This window comes from Dermacentor variabilis, chromosome 4, assembly GCF_050947875.1.
Source record: "Dermacentor variabilis isolate Ectoservices chromosome 4, ASM5094787v1, whole genome shotgun sequence".
NCBI classification, from domain to species: Eukaryota; Metazoa; Arthropoda; class Arachnida; order Ixodida; family Ixodidae; genus Dermacentor; species Dermacentor variabilis.
The window spans coordinates 233,006,683-233,028,406 of NC_134571.1; the positions used below are offsets into that span (position 1 = coordinate 233,006,683).

Sequence of the window (21,724 nt, forward strand, 5' to 3'; positions counted from 1 at the left end):
CATGTGAGACATTACTCAAAGAAAGATATTTAACAAAAACATTTATTGGGCATATCAATGCTTCCTTAAATGCAGAAGGAGGTTAAATGGAAGGAAAACACAGTATCAGTCTGGTTACGGATGTGATATTTTCCTTTCATTTAATCTCGCTACTTATCACTGAGGAGAGGCTGTTCTTGAGGTGGAGTGTCGTCATCTTGAAGTAAGTGCACGTGTACCCTGCATGGTAGAAAGGACAGAAAATTAACAAAACTTGGCAATCAACCACAGAAATACACGCTGCATCACTTGCTGCAGAACGATCTGGAGATGTTATAGTTAGTTCTGCGAAAAATTTATGTGGGGTCGGTTCACACAAAGTTGTTGAGGAACCACTGTGTGGACTTTGGGTGGAGCAGTAACTACAGTCAGCAGAAATTGCTCTTGGCTGTAAAAACGTGCAACGTGGATCAGCTGTGGCGTGTGTACATTTCGTGAACTGCTTCAGCTATATCGGTTTCCACTTGACAAAGGACAGCAGTGTCTGTGGATTGCTAGCGTGAATGAGAAAATCTCACTAATTACTTGGCTTGGAAATAAGCGTAGGAGTGTTTGTGCACGGGCAACCCAATGCATCCCAGAGACATCCAAGTGCCAGTCGTTACAGAATATTTGCATCAGCTACGGGCACAGTTCTCACACATTCCAAGCCTACTATGTCATGCATGTGTTGGCCTCCTGAATGATGGCATACATCCCATTCAAGAAATACACCCCACCATGTCTGGCGTTTTTTATCATTTAAACCCGAGCGATTATAAGTTACTCTCCTCCCTAGCCATGGTTTTCCTCCTCAACTCGTTGAGCAAATCTAGAGCAAAAGCTGAGCCGCAAAAGGGGGAACCTCTAGGGCGCCGCCCTGTTGCTACTGGTCAATGTGGCCAGCGCAATCACTATTGAAAGAGCTGAAAACAAGTACAGGTCACCTTATGCTTTGTCCTATAAAAACGCATACCTGATGGCTTTATGAAGGTGGTGCGTTAATATAAAGTTTACAGAAAGCGATCGCTAAGTCCCTGACTTATGTATATCACGATGTACGCATTCATGCAATAAAGGATGACGCGAATTTCGGTTTCGAATCTGTTTTTTGTATGCGCAGTAGTTTCGTACAGTTTAGGTTTGACATGCGATCGCGCGTCGACATCGGACGCTATGGCACACTCGTGCCTTATTTCCACCGAAGCCCTGAAGTGCTCTGGCATATACTTTCACATGTAAGTAAACGAATGTATCTCCTTGTTGAGAATATCACGCGAGTAGGCAGCTCTTGTGGTGCATCACAATCGTTTGAGAAGCGTCACAGTAGAGTATTTTTCTACATGCGGAGCGGTGTTTTTATTTGCAGGTTTCCCTTCAGTAGGAAATTGCTGGACAGGCGGACCAACGCACCGGAATTGTACTGGCGAAGCCACAAGCAACTCAAAGAATCTGTTTAATTGTTGCACTTTGAACAATCATGCTTCTACAAAGGCCACAGCAGAAAAACAGCCTGATGCCGAGTATTTCTGTGCCACGAAGTAATCAAGAGGCGAGTGCTTAACGCGGACGAAATCAAGTGCATCGAGACTTAGAACGACAGAAAGCTGAGCTAGTTGGTAAGGATTCATTATGCAAAACAGAGGTGAGGCGTGCAGACAGGACACAAGAGTAGAGAAGTGGGCGGTGCTCGTGTTGTTTGCTTGTAAATACTCTACTCCTCGTTCCTCCCATTATCATGCCACATTGTGACCCTTTTTCTTCCCCTCTTCCCCTTCCCTTACGTAGAGTAACAGGCCAGATGCTCCATTATCCGGCCGACCTCTCTACATTTTCCAGTAATTAAAATACTCCTTCTTCTGTCTGCACGCCTCACCTCCGTTTTGCATAACGAGTGCATCAACCCACATATTAATAACGTAGGCGTTTTATTAACTGTGCAATATTTTCCACACTTCTTCGCATGCCACTTCATGTGGAATATCTTTTCTGGTCACAAATTTGTGCAGCGAATCTATTTGCATGATCGACTCCAGGTCTGCGGGACCGTTCACTTGCACTTGATGCTGAGTCTTTTACATGTATCCATAAACTGCAGATATGCACATCAGATCCCTGCGAGCATTTTCAAAATTCAATTATTTTAGACAACAGGCACATATGCAATACTGACATAATCTCAAATACTACTGAGCAGCTGGCACACATATTTGTTGGCCATACTCGCAGGTAAAATAAGTAGATCTTGTGGACAGCTCCAGCTCATTTTCCTTAAATCAGTGTGTACAAGGGGTATGCAAAAATAATTTTTTTCTCGCGCACCGATTAGTTTGCTGTAACCCACCACGTTAGTGTAACGTATCTTGTACATCACACTAATATGTGCTTTAATTTACCAAGTGAGATGAGTTACTTTTATGGCTCATTCAGTCATATTGTAGCACTCTTCAATGAAGCACACTAAACACACTGGTTTATTGTGGGCGAACTTGTGCCCGGAAACTCAATATTAAGCATTCACACACTTTTTTTAAAAGAGGAGTTAACAGCAGCCTGTTCCACAGTCAACCGCGTCTCTCCGCCGAACGCACTTCTCACGCGCCCCGAAGGCCAAGAGCCACGCCGTGGCTTCTCATTGGACGGCAGACTCGGGCGCTGCCGTGAGCGCGTGCACGGGAGACACGCGCTGTATCGCCACGCGCGAGGCGTTGCTGGCGCTCTTCTAATGGCGATGCGACGAGTAATGGGCTTTAGCGATGAGACGCTTGCAAAGGTGCCTCACGAGAGTGCTCGTACCTGGCATGTGGAGAGCTCTCTGCGGCATTAGTCCCCCTCCGAAATCGCATCGTCCCGATGCGTATGAAACAAATTTATCTATAGAAGTGTTTTCATTGCCTGTCGTAGTAAGGCTTCATGCGGCAATATCACACTGCAAGCTGCATTCATCAATGTTCAATTGGATTTTGCAAATGTTTAATGAAACATGTTTCCCTTTTATGCAGATATGCAATGGCAAGCCCTTCCGTGTGTTGCAAAGGTAAAATTTAAGCTCTAAATTAAAGAAGACATTTCTAGTCAGAAATAAGCAATAATGGTGAATGCAGGGTATCAGAAGCCCAAGGTACAGAAATTATGAGAAGTGTCGAATAATTTTAAGGAAAGAATGCTATTTCAAAATGCAAGACTGTTTAGTAGAGGTCAAGCAAGTCAATATAGGTAGAATACTCTGCAAAATTATGAGAGTGATGGGATGGCAAACAATGGGTCAGGAAATGCATTGTTTTTCTGCAAAGCAAAAGCTGATTGTCACTTTATCATCATGAAACTGCTGCTTGATAAATTCAGAAACAAACCACAAAACAAGACACGCAAAAATAAAAAAAATATTATTGATGCTCTTCCCACACTGGGATAAATAAAAATAAACGGATCACATCTAATGTGGACATATCAGACGCCTTGTGAAACACTGAAGGAAAAATTCAGTTTCGAGCTATGGCACTTGCCGCATAGATGCGGGGGCCTTGCACCAATAGTGATAGTTAACACTGCATTTAGAAATTGAAAGCATTCATGCAGACCAGGATGATTCTTTATATTTTTGGCCGCCACTTCAAATGCCTCCACGAAGCGTTGCAATGCTGCTCGCAGCCATACTAAGGATATCACAGCAACACCTGCAGGTAAAAAGCAAAAGCAGTCAAAGTGCTGGTGTGTACTGGACACTATCTTTGAAAACTTTTAGGCAAGAAGAGTGCAAGAAGCCGACATAACAACTGCATTTATTTCCATAATTCCCCATTTGAATGGCCTTTTCTTTTTGTTTAGACAATGCCTACGACTAGCCACAGCAGCTCCCTCATACAGATTCCGCAAGCCAAGAGGCCGTGGATGCAAATGCAGGTAAGAGGCAAGAAGCAATAGCACTGGTATCGACATTCATCTAATTTCTTTCTTTTTCTTTCGTTTAGGCAGCCTGCACACCTCGAACAGCCACCTTGACTGCGGGTGTGTCACCCTAGTCGCCAAGGAAACATTTGAGGGAAAGCGACAGGCAATGTGAACAGCCACTTCTCCATGTAAACGATACTCTTTCTCTCGGATGACTCCTACGCCTCGCCACGCCAGCACACTTGTGCACAAAGATGCCGCGGAGGCACGTGCAGGTCAGAGGCAAGAAGCAGTGGCACTGGTGTCGACATTCACCCAATTTCTTTTTCTTACACTGAGGCAGCCAGCACGCCTCGAACTGCCACCTTGACTGCGGGTGTGTCAGTAGATTCCTGTTGTACATATGCTCATAATAAACTTCAGTAAACTTGAACTTGATAATAAACTTGAAGGCAAATGGGACATTGATGCATTGTTTTTTTGGACATTTATTGTACACATACAATATATGTTATACTTTGCAGTGCTACAGAGCGTATTTTGAAGCTTCCCCCTATATTTCGCACCTTTAATTACGTATGTGTTGTGTGGCCCTCAATGCAGTTCATGTTGTAGCAGCTGCTTTGTCTGTGTATCGCACATTGGCTTAAGCTCGTGATATCCACATATTTCTCTCACATATACAAAATAAAGTTCTATGTAGTCCTCAGTGTTACAACAAAAAAATTAAACAATCCGATCGTGGAATTGTGTTTATTACAGTGATTCTTATGACATTTATTGACAAGTTGACAACTTGAACTGGTCAATCCGTCCATAGCCTCCTCCATTTTTCAAAAATAAAGGAGGCTATGATCCGTCATGGCAAGGAATTGTACGTATACATAAATAAAGGGGGTGGGGGTATGTGTGTGTTTGTAGTGGGGGGTATAGGATTAGGGCGGTACGAAAAAATGTACCAACACCGTCCTCTAGACCCATTCCGTTAAGGTACCGTAACAAAGCGTATTATGCATAAAGTTCATACAACCAACTTTGATATTACTACACACGCCAGGCGACGCGAGCTACATTTGTTATGACGCATTCGCGACTGCACCGGAAGCCCTCCATATTATTCTCGTTAATCGTGCTCACTGCACCGAGGCAAAAGAAAGATCATGGGCGCAGGTGCCTTTAAAGTATCTCGACCTTGCGAGGCGCTGCTGCGCGTGCCAGGCGAGCTGTCCGTGCGAACACTTCCTGGCACACACCTGCCACGGCGGCCCCAACCTACGTACCGTTCTGCTTCGAGTTTTGATCCCCCCACTGTCCCTTAGGTGCCCTGGAGTTCCTGCGCCGCCTGCTTTGTTATAATCTCAGGTGCTCTCCTGAGACTTCCGTTTGTCGGTTACATGTGCCCTACAGCTGGATCAGTACTTATAATAATAAAAAAAACGATCTATCGTCGCGAAGATAGATCGCGAAAGCGGCTTTTGCAACATACCGCGCCCGTGCGAAGAGAATTACGGAACGCCAACGAGGAATCTAACCACAGCTTCGCGCTCGTAACCTCGTCGAGTGACACTCTTGCAACAGGCGTGACCGCTGAAAACCGCATACCGCCGGAAACTTCAACAGGATCATCCCTCGGTTGCATAACTGCCACCTGTACGGCCAACATGGACCACACCCACACCGTCCCGCAACATAGAATAAAGAACCAACTTATAAAGCCCAAACACGGCTGCACGCACACATCACGACACTACAAGCGAGACGCCATGCTGCTACGCTGCTACTGTTGCCGGATTAAAACTGACTACTGCCACCAAGTCTAACAAGCGTCTCAGGAGCTAGCAACCTCGGCGCGTAGCAACATGGCGGCGCTCTTGCGGTTCCCGATTTCAATGCATCGACGAGACGGTCATTAGAGGAAACGCCAGTTCACGGGATTGGCCAGTCGTTTCAGCGGGTGCGAGAGAGAAAATCTGGGGGCTTTCGCGCTTGAAATTTCTCCCTTTGCCTAGGTACTACGGAGGAGAAGCCGATTTGCTTGTTTCGTATGCGTTTGTCCCTAGGCGCGCATTTTGCCGTGTGTCGGCTGGCGATCCTTCAAATCAATGTCTCCTTTCTTGACGAAGACGTGCGTGCCATGCGTCGTGCATAAGTGTTCCTCCTGCGTCTCCTTGGATGTTGCCGGTAGGTTTGTTGCGCTTTTTGGTAACATACGGAATGTGCGACGGGATCAGTGAACCTGTGATATCGAGGACCAATCGGATAACTTAATGCCACGGCGTAATGCCAAAGCATTACGCCGTGTCCATGATGTGTTGGTTATCGGTGCATACTGCACCCTTCAAGAGATACGCGTGAACATGCATGTCTGCATGTCGAAACACATTTAGCACCCTGTAGCTGGGAAAAGCGAAAGTCGTTATGCAATTTATGGCCGTAGACCACTCTGAAACGTGATGGCGGCCGCAGTGTTCCGACTGGTGTTATAGAAGTGGCGGGGTGCTTTTTTCGTCCCGACGATATAATGGATTTTTACCAGTGCTGCGACAGGACGGCATACGTCACCGGCAAACGGAGCCCTCACGAGAGCACCTGAGCTTATAATAACGCTCTGTCTAAATGTACATCCGATCCCGGCCACGGCGGCCGCATTTCGATGGGGGCGAAATGCGAAAACACCCGTGTGCTTAGGTTTAGGTGCATGTTAAAGAACCCCAGGTGGTCGAAATTTCCGGAGTCCTCCACTACGGCGTGCCTCATAATCAGAAAGTGGTTTTGGCACGTAAAACCCCATAATTTAATTTAAATGTACGTCCGACTTGCCTGCTTTGCTTCCGTTTCGCTAGCTCTGCGGCTCCCGCTTACCGATTTATTGCACATGGTTTTGCTGAAGAACCTTTATTTATATCGAAGGGGACCATTCAAATATTCCATTTAAAAGTCAGAGAGCAGCGTACAAAAAGCGTTGCACGAGCGAAGGTACTGCTTCAGGAGAGCATGCCTGGTCTACACTATGGCCCCTATTCCTCGCCCGGGAAGAGACGCAAAACATCTTTAATGAGACGAAAGATGGTTCATTAAACCAATAATCCGCCATCACCGACTCGGCACGAGCGCCGCATGGGCAAGAAAGTCTTTCCGACGAACACCCAGTTTAGTAGTACATTTCAACTCGACATAGGCGACAGATTTCAAGAAGCACAGGCTGGTACACTTGGCTTACTGTAGCCCAGTACTGCCCGGTACTGCGATTTTTATGAGACACCTGCTGCTATCCCTTGCCACAACTGCGCCGTCACTTCCTTAACAGCGCCAGGACTGATGCTTGGCATCAGCAGCATTCGTGACAGAAAGTGCTTGCTCTTTGGCAACTTATGACCCAATTAATTTGCTACTTTCTTCTGAAATTTGTGCTCATAAGTGCTGCTCTTGTCGTCACTGTCAAACTGATTTCCTTTGTGTGATCCCTTGTAGTTTTTCTGTACCCTTCTCCCTGCACATGCTTGATCACTTTTTGTTGCTCTTCCCTGTCTCCATTCCTCTACAGTGGCACTGTCTTTTGCTATATGTGCCTGGCTGTCTATTGCTTATGCCGCATGTTCACTGTAACGATTTCCTTCGCCAGATACGTGAATTATTAATTGCTAAAAAAACTTTTATCTGCAGGGTCTCCTGGAAATTCATCCACAGCTGGAAACCAAAATTGTGCTTCATCCCAGACCACAGCTTATCTCCACATCAAAGCCTCATATCACCATTACATCTCCAGTCTCACTCACGTTCGCTCTGAACAGAAAAAAAAAAAAAGAACAGTTGCTGCACTTCACAAGGCAAGAATCCATCTCATCATTTTCTCCTGGGGGGGGGGGGTATTCTGTAAGAGTACACCTAGTGGGCTGTCCATTTCGGCCACTGCTGATTGGATTCAGCTCTGTGAGAGGAGGAGACGAGCAGCCCTAGCCAATCAGTAGCGGCCGAAATGGACAGTCCACTAGGTGGGCTCTTACAGAATACTCCTCCCCACCCCCCACCCCCCTGCTCACCACATCTTGCCTGCTGCTTTCTCTTGTCATGTATGACTTTGCACATACTTTTCGTTCATGTTCTCCTTTCTGCTTTGGCACTACACCTATGCTTTTTTTTTTTTTTGTTCAAGCAATAGCTCTTCATTGCCATTGCTATTTTCTCGGCCTTCGCGTATTCTATTGCAGTCACTAGCATCATACTTACTAATCAGTGCGGAAGCAATGGAAGACACACGGAAGGGCACTGGACGAGTGCTGTCTAATAACTGAAATTTATTGAACACTAGCATCAAATGTCTCTTACCTTTGGTTGCTCCATATAACTTGCTAGAAATGCAATAGAAATTTTCATCATAGGGCATTCAGTCTTAGAGCATACTGAAATTATACCTATTTGCTTTGTGATGAAGTATTGCTTTAGTAAAAAACAACTAATTAACTTGGCAAGTTGTTTCCAAAGGCTACATCCTTTGCATGTCCAAATGTCCACACCTTGCAAGTTCCTAAAGAACTTCACAGCTTCAAAGGCTTTTGTTTCATAATTTTGCAGCTTAATTTAGCATTTTACCCCCGTTGTTCATCTCATTATTGTGGTTGTTGTGTGACAGTACCGAACTTAGACCTTAGCATGAAGCAATGCTTAAAAACCGTTGTGCTTTTACACGCTTTATCAAATCACTGCTTTGTTTTAATGTTACTGGTGCTGTGGCTTTGGTGTTGGCTGCTAAGCCCAAGGCCGTGCGATCAAATCCAAGCCCCTGCGGCCACATTTCGATCGGGGCAAAATGCAAAAGATGCTGTGCGCCTTGCATTGGGTGCATGTTAAACCCAGGTAGTCAGAATTAATCCAGAGTTTCTCATTATTGCATCCCTCATCATCATTTAGTGATTTTGGCATGTAAAACCACTGAACTTAATTTTTAAGTATTGTCTTTGCCCAGTACAAATCTGGATTTTGGATGTCACTGCAAATGTAACCAATACAAAAATTTAAATACTTTGTCATCTAAAGAAAAATGGGACACTATAAAATGCAGTAATCACCATTATGTGCCTTGCAGCCAGAACAATATCAGCACGCTAGGAAGCACCATCGCCATTGCCTGTTGCTTGACGACTCCATTACACCTCGCCACAGTCAAACAGAACAGCTTTCACCTCCAACTTTTGTCCACTCTCCTTTGCCTGTTGTCTAATCATCTCGCCAAATTCTATGGTTGCTATCCTGTTCTCCAGCTGTGAATCGTGGTTGAACCACTTCAAACGTCTGTCGACTTGTTTATCTGACACAGTGAAGTAAAAGTGTACTTACTCACTGTGAAGTAAAAATGCACTGCAGTGATGTTGCAGTGATACTCTTGCCAGAATAACCTACTTTTCATGAAACCAGAGTAGTAGTCAGAAGACTGGCATTTATGCCAGCTGCATTGCCAAGCTCCTGCACAAGAGCAGAGCTTAGCATCTGAGCATTCGCATCATTCTGAGTATTCTTGCATATCATTTTCGCTCGTTAAACCTTGCTACAAGACATTAATTTTCAGCAGCCAAGCCTGACAGCTTTGGTCAATCTTTCGTGCTCTAAGCTGGTTTGATGCAATACTTTTAACGGAATTTCTTTATTGCTGTTTATTATGTGGTCAGTGACAGGATTTTTTTTTATGCAAGAATGTTAAATGGTTCCTTCAGTGAAAAAGCCGGCACCACCTGTAGCAGCAAAACGGTGCCTAATTTCCCGTTGACTGTGACGCCATGTGAGCACACGAGGCGCGCTCATGACACTAGCTTGCATTTGCTGGCTCGTGTCTCTCAGCAGAGGAAAGGGAGTGAAGGGGAACATCTGCTGCTGCGCTACTTCGCGAGGGGAGAGTGCATTGCTACGACAAAACATCACCTTCCCTCTCTCAAGCCTGTGTTACCACCTGTTCCTTGTCTACTCAAGCTCTTGTGTGTGTTCTAACTGCGCCTCGGTGAGGCTAAGCTAAATCAATATGTGCCAAGCGTCTTAACGTGCCCGCTTGCCCGCGAGGAGTTCATAACTCGGACTGCTCAGTGGCGTTCAGTTGGACATTAAAGTATTCACAACTCATAAGAAGTGCTTAGGTATCCTCGGATTTTCTTCGTACTTAATGCACAAACTTCGAAGTCATTTTTCCTGGCGAAATGAGTTAAATATCATCGTCCTTTGTCTGCTGTCCGGCCTTTGTGTGAGCCTTATACATCTTCGCAGCCACTCCTGTCATGCACAGTAATTTTTGTACTTGTGCTTGTATCTTTAATGGCATATGATTAATTAATGCATTTTATTTGCATGATCCAACTAAACATGATCTCAAAAAGCTTCACTTGACTGCTCACTTGTCCCTGTCGCTACATTGTGTGGATGTACTATCAGCGTCAAATGAAACGCAAACAGCAGAGTGCATGCCTGTAGCATCACTGAATGTATAGTGCACACACTTGGCCAATCATCACCCTCACAGGCGTGCACATCTGGTTTCACAACACTGTGCAATGATGCCCTATACTGAGATATTTTTCTTTCTGTTTTGCTTCTTGCTTTCTTAGATTTTTGGTTTTTTTTTTTTGCTTTGAAATAAAAGGAAAGCATAACAGAAAGAAAATTTGTCTGCATTCAATGTGTTATAAAACGTTCACTTCAATATTTTTTTCTCACACTTCAATCAAAAGCAGTGTGGCAACACTGAGTCTTGATGAAATGAATTGGCACCCTCGGAAACTGTTCCCACTGGTAATCGAAGCTGATCTTGAAGGCCATGCTTTTGTCTATTGGAAAAACTGGAACTGATTTCAGGAGCTGGGAAATACGTTATGGCCCTCATTCATTGTTTTGCTTTTGCATCTTGGCAGTTTGCTGCTGCTATTTATAGCACAAGTGAAGGAATTGTAGCACAAGTAACACTGACACCTGTGCTGCCCTTTTTGGTGCCAGAGTGTGTGAAGGAAGGCTGCTATCTGGTCTTGAAATCCATCGAAGCAGCCTTATTCCCAGACATCACACAGCCTTGCCAAAATGGCGGTTGGCACGAAGGGTCTCGAGGCAGCGACTTGAAATAGAATTTTCGACTTACCATACCAGAAATGGTTTTATTTCCAACAAACTTTGTTGGGTGTCCTCCAGGCGAAAAGCTGCAACATACAGCTTTAATGTGCCTGAAGGCCCTCGCATGGCAGCAGTAAGTCTCCTATCGGCAAACGTATAACATACGAAACACTAATCTATTAGGATATACATTTACAATGTAGCAAAAGAAATGTGTGAAATCTAAAGAAACATTCACCTTTTCAGATAATTATATAGTATTTGTAAAAAAAATTCTTCTTAATGCACAACAAAGCTAAGATGCATATTATATGTATTATACATCCCAAAGGATCACATTTCAAAAATAAGCACTACAGTCATGTCTAGCATGTACACTCGCCCACAAAATGTTACAGGGTGCGCAAGCGTGTGGCAAAACGACCCTTCTTCCCTTCTAGCTGTGCACCCATGGTATCGAGTTTCCACGCATGCGCGTCCCTCTGAGACTGCGAGCGTGCATGTTTCTGCACTTCCTCCTTGTGCGCCGGCAATATCCGAATGTAGCCGTGAGGTGCCCCTCTTGCGATGGGCGCGAAACTATGTGAAGCCTGAGCTTGCGCGTGCCGCTGCGGCTGCTTTTTGTCGAGTCACGAGCGCCGACGCATACGGCCCAGTGGCGAACCCAGCAAGTAATTTTCTTTTAATGAGCTGCACCATTTTGTGTCCAATCTTTGTTGTTTCTTTTTATGAATGGGGCATTCTCCCACAGAAGAGCATGTCAGAAAATGCCCCCTATAGAAGGAGACAGTGTCAACTCCCATTGAAGACCAGCAGTTAGGACACATGGACCTGTGACAGAAAAGCTGCCGGATGGATCTGGGATAGCGACGCTGGCCTGTACTTTCCTATCGTCTCCATTATCCATGGCAACCTGGTATGAAGAGCATGCGTTGGCCATTTATGCTTGAACTACTTTTTCCTGGAAACAGTTAACAAAATGTTTTGCATGGAACAAAGAAGGTATGTTCACCTTCGCAAGTAGTGGCTCATAGGGAAGGCTGGCACATTGGCTGGAGGGATCAAGGTTGGACATGTTGATCTCGACTGCACTTTTAACTCGAAGTCTGTGGCAGCCTGAAAGCAAGAGTGCTTATGCTAATTTTCTGTTTGCCCTACGACATAGAATACACTGCCTACTTAAAGTACTCGGTAAAGCTGTTGAACAAGTTCAACTTAGGAGGAATTGTAGAAGCCCGGTAACCTGGGAAAGTTGGTATGATTTCACTGAGAGGGAAAATTAATTTGCACCCATTCAAATCTGAACTACTGGAGGCACCAGTACCTAAGCCAGAGAACCAGGGGTAGAGAGGCTGGCCAAGACTGCTTTCATCAAAACTCGTAGTAACATGATGGGAAGACGTCTGCCAGCCAATAACCGCTTCAACTAAAACTGTGCAGCATAATGTGGACAAAGCAAGACATAAAAGCTATAGAGACAAGCCCACGATAAGTATCCTCATCCCTGTAATGTTGTTTTCCTTTTTCGACGATGCATGGCACAGTTTTACTTCAAGCTCATGTTTACAAAATGGCCTCATACTATGTTTTATTGTGGAGTAACTGTTTATTCCATCACATAGTCAGCGAGATCATTACAACAGTCAAGTGAAACGTTTACCTCTGCAAGCAGCAACAAGCTTTCAGCACAAGCTTGCATGGGCTGTGAATATGCACAGAGTAAGTGTACGACATGGCTTGTTGTGTCAGGTGCACTGTCCCATTGGCCAACTGTATGAGGAAGCTGGGAGATTCCAAGCTTGAGAGTATTAGTTATAGTAATGGAAATAATGTCGTATAGCAATAATTCATTACAATTAAACCTTGTTATATGAAACAATTATAAATAGAATTACTGCTTAAATAACAGGTGGTGAATCACCAAGAGAATTACTTGTATATGAAACTTCATACATCAAACTTGCTCAGACATTAAATGGATATATTGAACTCCGTAGCATTGGACATTGGGACACATATTAAAGGCTTCACTGCAGTACATCGGCAGATCCTGGTGGCGCAAATAGGACCTACAAATTCTGCATGGGCTAAAGGGTAGAAAGCGCTGCTCTGAATGTATCTATGTAGTCAAACGCCTTTTTAACAAAGTGCTCGCACCTTCAAAATCCTTTGCTATGCAGGTCACTTTGTTTTAAAGGTTGCGCAGCTCACTGCTCACAATAGCTAAGCACTTTCAACAAAAGAAAATCTTTAACAAGAATTCAAGAGAGACTTAATGAAATAGACCGCTAATTTTTCTCTGCAAAATATCCCTGACAGCACGTTCTACTGTAGCCACCCTATGCTCCATTGAGGTTCCCAGCTTGCTCTCCAACCAAATGCAGGAACCATGCAAAGCAAAGCCCCCGATTGTCTAGTGCCCCTAAGCCTCCCTTGCTGCAAAATTTTTGGTCGCCTTCGTTGACATTCGCGGCCTATCCATGCATTCGTCAGCCGTTGAGCCGTCACAACAAGTAGCATACGAGGTGAGTGAATCCTGGAGCAGGGCAACAGAACTAGTAATATCAGCATGCTCTTCAAATACACTGCTGTTAGCGCTAGCGCACAGCTTACCCTGGTGACATCTTCGCGGGGCAGTGGCGGCACTGGTGCGGCATTCGTTTTATAAACGTAAATCAGCCGCCAGGGACGCATAAGTTTCTTTGTTTTACAGGCAAATTAATTGTGGTCTTCATTGTAGAGCTGTTCAACTGTAATCTAGTGCTTATGCTGATGCTACTTGCTGCATGCAGCGGTTCGTTTTCCTCACGTGATAGTGTGCGATGCTGTTGTATCTCAGCTTTCGGACTTTAAAACCAGCAAGCATCTAAAATGTGCTGCATAATAGACAGTTTTAGTTTAGCGTACGCTATAAAATAGTGGGTCATCAGTGCGCATGCGCAGAACGCTAAACGACCCATTGCGTATAGCGTACGCGCACTATTTCTCAGATTTAGCATTAGTGTCTTTGCGTGGTTTGTGGAATTTGCGTGAAACATGGCGGCGGCCCCGGCTGCCAGCTTCGAATTGAATTTGGCGTTGCTTTTGTAAAATGGACTTCGTTCTTTGCAACTGACTGTGTAAATGGCTTTCGCTTAGTCTCGGGCTGCTTCGACGACAGAATATTATGGATAACCTTGTGGTGTTTTCGAGATCGCTTCTCGTTTCGAGTGAGTTGAAACCTAACGAAAGAAACATCCGACATGTTAGCACCACCTATAGCTACAGTCGGGAGATAGCCGCAATGACGGCACATGGCCTTTAAGATCTGAACATCTCACAGGCCAACTCAACCTAAAGAAATGTGTGCTGCTTAGCATACGCTATATATACTTTAGCGTATAGCATACACTATAGTTGCGTACGCTAAATTAAAACTGTAATGTCAGACCCATAAGTTAGCTTCATCCCAATACAGTGGTGTTATGCATTCAACCATGCACTTAGCATTGTGATGAAGTATACCAACAGTGGGAAGGGGTCACAAACACTGGACATAGCAAGGTTACGCGGTCAAGCATACCATAGCGCTGAAGCATACTGAAAGTGGAAAAAGATAAAATTACATGCAGAGTATCCTGTGGGAGTTATCTAAATGATGCATAAGCATTTGCGACTGATCACCTACTGTTTTGTCGTCATATGCTGCTGCGTTTCATATAATTGCGAGAAACGCCACGAAAAAAATCATGAAATGGAGAAGCGCATTTGCAACACCAAAATGTTAAACTGAGACCAGCATGAGTATGAAGCAGAGGCCAGTAGTAGCACTGTTCACTCCTTTTATATTATGGTGCATTTGGATGATGTTGCTGCTTCATGGAAGATGAGCATTGGCCAATGCGTGCTGTTCTACGTGACGTAATTGAACTGTCACGTTAGGTAGACGTCATACGTAGATGTGGTCAATGATGCTGCCTCCTCTCGATGCAAACCATTATCAACTGTACATCAGCGGCCGCTGCTTATGGCACGGCTGCGCAGGCCCGATCTTACAATTCGCTCGCTCATGCGGGCCTTATCTTGAAAGCAATCATCTTACGTGATGGACGGGTTTCCTCATTGGGTAAGCATAGAAACCTTTACGCATTTTGTTTTAAAATGAAGCTTTCTTTGTCTCTTCCTCTGACTTTCCCACTCCAGCTGCTGCTGTGGACTGCTGCTGATGTCACACACACCACATCGGGGGGGGGGGGGGGGGGGGTTCAGAGTGTGTATATACATGACAGGCACAAGTAAGAGAGGAAAGGAGATGGGAGAAGCTTGTTTTCACCCCACCGCATCGAATGTGCACAATGTCCTCTGGAGCTCCCTGGCCGTTGTCACATTAGCCACCTGACAGCTGCAATTATCCGTGACTCCCCTCAGAAGCACTGAAGAAACTGCAGCGCTTATGTGCGAGGCGAGAGGGGACACAGATAGAACTGTAGAGAGAAGAAGAGGGAGGAGAAGAGGCAGTTCGCATATAAGATGGGGGAAGTGACATGAGAAGGCAAGGAAACTCCACTAACATACAACAGCGGTTGCGGTGTGCTTATGTTCAAGGCACAATACAATACGTTGCTGCTATTTCTGAAAAAATAAACGCAATGAAAATATGTCAAGCGGGCAACTCGCACGGCGTGCAGAAGCAGAGCCGCATTAATTAAAGCACACTGCAGCGTCCAGGAAACACTACAGAAGTGGTTGACCGTCAAATCAACACTTCTGTGCCCGCTGCATTAGCTCTGCTGCTATGGCATTGCGAGAGGTCATGGATTTGATCCCAATCGCGGGAGCCACATTTCGACGGGGGCGAAATAGAAAACCCATGTGCACTTAGATTTTAGGACACATTAAAGAACATCACGGTGTCAAAATTAATCTGGCGTCTGCCACTATGCCGTGCTTCATAATCTGAGTGTCGTTTTGGCACGTACAGCCCCATAATCCAATTCAAGTTTAAAACTTCTGCCATAACGCGATGTGCCATATGAGGAAATGACAACACTTAACCCTCTCGGGTTATAAGATATGGCCCACAACAATGCCTCATGCAAACACCTCTCCCTGTGTGTTCTGCCTATTACACAGACAAACAGCAGTGGTGCCCACAAGGTAACGTTTAACATCAATTCGCCAATCTCGTGTTAGCCTAAACGTTGAAGAAATTAAGCTTTAGCCGTCAACACTGCTAATTATCGTCAATCAGAGCATCCAGCATGGAAAGCTTCACTTACATCAATTCCCACAGACTGTGGGATCTGCATAATTTTTCCCTTATTCCTCATTTTTGTGTGCATAGCATGAACAGGAAGATGTTCCAATGAGCTCAGTATTGAAAATATAGTATTATATGTGCAATCTCCGATTACGGTAAAAGCACCGAAACCCTTAAGAAGTGTACAGGCAGGGATTTAGAGCTATTTCCGGCAGGGTTGTGGTGATTTGGGCCCTTGCTTCGCCCATCTTGCAAGCTCCATATACGAGACTGCAACACAGCCTTGCACATGTTCCCGACTATACATGCGCACATGTGCCGTCATCTGTCACAGTATGAGCACCGAGACATCTAATAACTCACATGACACCCATTCAAAGCTGGTTCTGACGTTGCTGCAGTGATGGACCGCAATACATTACAGAAGCTCCAGTGCATAACACAACTGCATTGCGGTGAAGCTTAGTCTAGGGCATTGGCATTGAAACTTGTTTAAGAAATCACATTTCCTCAAGCCACAACCAGCATGCGTATTCGTGCTCTTAAACTGCACAAGGGCCATCCATATGCCGACGTGTCGGAATGTTAAGTCAGGTGTAGTTCTGACCAGAATGCACATATTGTTTGGCATGTCTAGAAAGTCTTCCTAAAGTCACCTCTGCCGCATTACAGTTGAGTTAAGCAGGGAAGCTTATGCAATGTATTGCACTGAAGCATATTAAAAGCGAAAAATTGCAATTTCATTGCTGTGGTGATTTAAGCCCCTTGTTTGGGGGGCCATGACCGTGCCCCTCTGGAGGGCACAAAGGAGCGAGGAATCATGGTTGGAGAGCATGACACAAACCCTGGCGATGGAGAAACAGCTTTGATGACCTGCTCTACCGAAACTGCACTGCTTGTTCAGCAGGTGTTAATCAAGAAGCTAGAAAAATGAAACCTAGTAGTCTGGATATTTATTGACTACAGCAAGGCTTTTGACAGTCTGCCAACACAAGATTCTAATAACAGAGTTGACTGCAAACGGTGTACATGGAATGACATATTTTGTTGTGTTCGTATCTGCTTGATTGCAGGCAATGCGTTGTCATTGGAAATAGTATTTCCTTGGACGGCAATATTGTTAGGTGTCCCACAGGGCAGCATTTTAGGTCCCCTTCGACATTTACGTTAATGACATGATAGGCATACGAAGGTTGATCCAGAAATAAGGTTCCCATCAATTTTAGAAGTAGAGAACATTGTTTATTCTCATAGAAATTTACATTATTGGAAAGATGAAACTTACATAATCGCCATCTTTTTCTATGCATTTTTGTATACAGTGCTCCAATTTCTGTATCCCAGTGTCGTAGAAGTCTGCCGCCGACCCACTGAGGAAGCATTTCACCTCTTCGACTTCATCGCTCCGGAAGCGTTGGCTACTAAAATGTTCTTTTAGCTTGGGGAACAAGTGATAATCACTAGGTGCAAGGTCCGGACTGTACGGTGGGTGGGGCATGACAGTCGACCCAAAGTTTGTCAAAAGTTCCTGGGTTTGACAGGAGACGTCAGGTCGGGCGTTGTCGTGAAGCAGTGTTACACTGGCTGCCAGTTGTCCTCGCCGGCAGTTCTGAATAGCTTGCCTGAGTTTTCATAGTGTTGCACAATAACTCTCAGAGTTGATTGTTGTCCCACGTTCCATTAAATCGATCAGCAGTACTCCCTTATGATCCCAAAAAACAGTGGCCATGACTTTGCCAGCAGAAGGAGTTTGAACTTCTTTGCGACTGGTGATTCTGGGTGACGCCACTCTTGGGATTTTTATTTCATATCAGGAGTGAAATGAAACACCCACTTTTAGTCTCCCATAAAAATGGAGTCCAACAATCCTCCCTTATCTTCTTGACAATTTTGAAGAAACTGGCGAGCACAGTCAAGGCGTTTCTCCTTGTAGTCTGATGTCAATAGCCGCGGTATCCATTGAGCACAACACTTCTGATACCCCAATACTTTAGTCAAAGCTCTTTCCACTGTACCGTAAGAACTTCCAGGAATCTGAGCAATAAGTTCATAGGTGTTGATCCTCCTCTTCCGAAGCACTTTGCGTTGGGCCATCTTGATAACCACCTTCGAAACTGACGGTCTTCCACTCCGTTCTTCATCGTGGACTTTCTTTCAACCAGCACTAAACTCCCTAAACCACTTTCGGACGTGTTGAACGGACATGCACTTGTCGCCATACACCTCTGTCAACTGATGATGAATATCCACGGGGGAGTCCCCTTGGCGTGCAAAAAGCGAATTGCGGAACAAATCTCGTACTTGGCGCGATCAACAATGGGAACCTCCATATCGGACGGCTGCTGAACCAAGAATGAGCGGTGCAGCAAAGCAAAGTGCGGCTGGGGGGAATGGAGAGTGGGGGAACAGCCGCCTGCATGAGTGTTGCCGGATTTCACCTCACACCTTCCCGTGCGGCTGGAGCTCTTTGCGAACCTTATTGCTCGATGAACCCTTGCAGAAAGCGAGGCAACAACCATTCTATATGTGGATCATACCAGCCTGTTTGTCTCTGGTCTGGAGGCTTGCGATGTCATTCCTAAAGCGAACGCGCTCCTTTCCACTTCATTGGGATGGTCCAGCCACAACGACCTTAAAAATATTATTTCTTTCCAGAACAGTTGAAATTACAAATTTACCAGGCACTATTTGCGTCTCATATTAACTACTGCATGCATGTGTGGGGCACCACTGTGAACACTAACACAAGCTTTTTCTTCAGAAACGTGCACGTCGGAATTATTGCTAACATTCCATACCTCCACACAACATCACCACTTTTCACCAAATTTAATGCGATTTCAAACTGCCAGGTCTGTATGGCTTTCCTTTACTCTATTCATATTTTTTTCCTCTAACAAAGTCTCTTCACTTGTAAAATCACTGTCGGGACTACAGCCAGGATAGATGGCTCGTGCCAAAAAGGCTAACAATTTATCTAATGCAATCGATAACTTGTAATGTTCCTTTACTTCTTAATAAGTATGAAAACCAAGGCATTATTAATGTTCATGTATTTATCCGGAAAGAAACGCGAAATATTTTTTGGTCTACAATCATTCATTACATGATGCCTGCTCGCAGGAACAAATGTATGGATATCCATAACTGGGAGTTACTAATGCGCTGTTCTTTCTCTCTCTCTCTCTATAATATATATATATATATACATATATATTTTGATGGGCTCAGACACAGAACCAGTGTTTACGGTCGTCTTCTCTGAAGAAGGACAAGAAGCCCCCAGAAAGGCTGGTGACGGTCATCGGAGACGTTGATCTTTCCAACGATGTCAGGCAGGTGTTGAACAAAGGTCCGAAATTCAGCCACGAGCCATGGATAGAAGCACATGAGTTCCTGGCGCTTAATAGGCGCATAGCAGGAAAGGCGTTGGAAGAAAACCGTGAAAGATGCCTTCTGGATGGTGTGAATACGCTTATAAGATCTACGACCAGCACTAACACGTTGACTAGCAAAGATTCTATGGGAAAAGTCGTGTCGTATTTCAGGAAGAATAGACTCCGGCTTTTTCAAGCTGACAAGGATGGTGGGTTTGTGGTGCTCACTGAGGAAGAGTTTCAAAAAAGAGCCGGCGAAGCAATTGCAAAGAACTTCATCCCTCTGAAAGCTAGTGCGACGCGAGTGAGAGGCAAGGCGGCTGCGATGTGTAAAGAATTAGATCTGAGCACGCTGGCCAATGACATTGGTAACAGCAAAAGCAATGCCCTTTCCATGTTCTTTACGGCCAAAACGCACAAACTGTCCGTGCCATTCAGAACAGTGGTCAGCGAAAATGGAACTTGGCTGATTGTGTTAAGCAAGCTTCTTCAAAAGCACCTTACATCCCTTAAAGTTCAAGATCCGTACACCACAAAGAGTTCAAAAGATGTTGTTAGGTTTCTTGAGGGATGTACTTCCAATGGTTATGTGTTTTCAGTAGATGTTGAAGACTTGTTTTACTCTGTGCCCCACGATGCCTTATTTCGTTCTGTCAGAGATGCTATAGGAAGTAACAGTGCAGTAGAGTTCCAAAACTCCTCTGGCGTGTCAATATATAATTTTATGAAAATGCTAGAATTTTACCTTGATGTGACGTTAATCTCTTTCGAGAACAAGTTTTATCGACAAAGACAAGGGATTTGTATTGGATCCTGTGTCGCCCCGGTGCTTACTAACATTTTCTTAACCTGTATTGACAGCGCCTTGGAGCCAATTTTAACATGGTGCTTGTCCTGTGTCGTTCTCCCCACTTGTGAACGTCTTCGTTGGCGCTGTTCCTTCCTAAATCAAGTATGCACCATCTAGCCCAAATGAATGTTGTCCTGAAATTCTAGACTCGTTGATTTTTTCATCGCCGCGTCTAGCCATAACCACTATGGTCTAGCCCCAGGGAGCCCAAACAGAGGAAACGAAGATAGAAATGAACGATAAAGGTAATCTAAAATGACGCAGGAACTAGGCAGCCACCGTACCTGCGGTTAATCAAACATTCAAATTTTGACACTTCACGTGCCAAAGCCGAGAACTGATAATGAGGCACACCGTAGCGGTGAACTGCGGATTAATTTTCACCGCGCGGGATTCGTTAACATGTGTTTAACGTACGGTACACGGGCATTGCATTTTTACTTCGTCGAACCCCGTCGAAATGCGGCCTCCACGACCGAGATGTGATCCCACAACCTCACTTTCGCAGCGCAACGCCAAAACCACTAATACAACATGGTGGGTCTAGAAGCCATCAGGACAGTTTCAGTTGGCTGGACCAATAAACCATATTGCTTTTCACAAAATCCCGCAAAAGTTGCGGACTCCAACATGACGGTCTAATGTGAGGAGTTTATTTTAAACTTGTTTCAATGCCAGGGCAGAATACTCGGACTTCGCCAACGTTACATCGCGATTGCATCTTTTGTCAGAATAGTAGATGCTTTCGGATTGCTACAGGCGCGCCCGTGCAGCCCACGCAGTTCGTGCGTGGTTGCGGGCCGGAGGAGAGAGATATGCACAAGAGAGGATATCTGCCACGCCTTCCGACGTCACTCATGCTTCGCAAAGAGTGACGTCAGCATCTCTCAGCTTTTTCTTTCCTCCATGGTCAGAGCACCCGCAGATATAGAAGGCCCGCTTGCACGCACTGGGCATAGTTATATAATCGGTTTTTAGGAAACCCCATGCTTCTCTTCGCGGTCTCGCAATGGCGAAAGTTGCTTCCTTTGAATGTCAGTACTGCGACCTGCGGTTAGCGAACAATCGCAGTCTGCAGAGGCACATAAAACTTGTGCACAAAATCACTCACCCGAAGCACAACTGCGACGAGTGTGAAGTAGCCCTGACTTTGAAAGAACTGGAGTACCGCCATATCAGCGTGCATTTCTTCGAGCCAGAATATGAGAGGTATCACTTTCTGACAATGCCAGGTAAGACACTTGCTTATTCTCTCAAAGCAACGCG

The 21,724-nt window shown here is 45.0% G+C and overlaps 2 protein-coding genes and 1 long non-coding RNA gene across 4 annotated transcripts in view; 2 read left to right on the forward strand and 1 right to left on the reverse strand.

The window, feature by feature from the left end:
- Positions 1–2,969: 2,969 nt before the first annotated feature.
- LOC142578162 (uncharacterized) lies at positions 2,970–4,735 on the forward strand. Its single transcript, XR_012827202.1, has 3 exons — positions 2,970–3,055; positions 3,847–3,921; positions 3,990–4,735. It is a non-coding gene; the product is annotated as an uncharacterized LOC142578162 (long non-coding RNA).
- Positions 4,736–5,925: 1,190 nt separating this feature from the next.
- Positions 5,926–21,724, forward strand: part of LOC142580197 (uncharacterized) — a 31,733-nt gene continuing 15,934 nt past the window's right edge. The window contains exons 1-2 of one of the 2 annotated variants that reach the window (XM_075691078.1): positions 5,926–6,090; positions 7,573–7,736. The gene's annotated coding sequence lies outside the window, so the exon portion shown is untranslated. The remainder of the gene's footprint in view (positions 6,091–7,572; positions 7,737–21,724) is intronic. The other variant, XM_075691076.1, reaches the window with a different exon arrangement.
- Positions 15,212–21,724, reverse strand: part of LOC142580195 (uncharacterized) — a 50,427-nt gene continuing 43,914 nt past the window's right edge. The window contains exon 4 of the transcript XR_012827630.1: positions 15,212–15,455. The gene's annotated coding sequence lies outside the window, so the exon portion shown is untranslated. The remainder of the gene's footprint in view (positions 15,456–21,724) is intronic.